Source organism: Chlorella variabilis (genome assembly GCF_000147415.1).
Source record: "Chlorella variabilis unplaced genomic scaffold CHLNCscaffold_21, whole genome shotgun sequence".
Classification (NCBI taxonomy): domain Eukaryota; kingdom Viridiplantae; phylum Chlorophyta; class Trebouxiophyceae; order Chlorellales; family Chlorellaceae; genus Chlorella; species Chlorella variabilis.
In genome coordinates this window covers 349,760-350,598 of record NW_005435067.1, presented here as the reverse complement: position 1 = coordinate 350,598, position 839 = coordinate 349,760, and positions in this window count along the sequence as shown.

The following is an 839-nucleotide window of genomic DNA, read 5'->3' as shown; positions in this document are numbered from 1 at the left end:
TTCAGCGGCACGGCGCAGCGAGGAGTGCCTGTGGTGTCTCTCAATGTGGCGATGGCGGCGCAGCCCGGCGGCGGCAAGGCAGCCGTGCGCTGCGGCTGCCGCGGCGCCTGCACCCGGAACTGCAGCTGCAAGAAGAATGGTGCGCGGTGTGGGCGGCACTGTGGCTGTATAACCGGTAAGGGTGGCAATTGCAAGAACCATTGAAAAAGTGTGCCTTGTACGCTTTGCCGTCTCCGCTGGAAGGTGCTGCCGCCTGTGGCGGCTTCATATTTCCTGTTCATTTCTGTTGTTCGGTCTCTCTGTTCGTGTTGGTTGGCTTGTAAGAGTTGTATTTCTGACGCTAGAGAGGTGAGATGACAGCGGGAGCGTTGAAGCGTGCATGCCATCACGTGTGCAAGCAGCCCCGCTCCGCCCCGCTCAACCCTCAAACAGGGCTATATGGGGTCAGTTCACGTATGGGAGGGGAGCGCCGCGCGGGCTGCCAGGAGGGAGCGGGGGCGGGGGTTGCCCAATCGGGAGGGTGCCACATCAGGGGGCAACACATGCTGTATCATCCAGCAGTACCATGCTCGGTGCCAGTGCAGTACCTTGTATCGGGCCCGAAGAATTATCGATCTCCCTTTCATTGCCCATCCCGCCCCAGTGTCCCCTTCTTCCTTATCTCCCCTCGGCCCAAATGAAATAAAGCCCCGGGTCTGGAAGGCTTTGCCGCCCCAGCTCCTCACCCCTGCCCAGCCTTGATCCCCGCTTGTTGTTTTCCTTCTTCTCTCCGAAGTTCTGAGTGCCGCCTTTGTGCCTACGAGCGTTGCAGCAAGTGGCAAGTCAACCTGCTGGCCCGC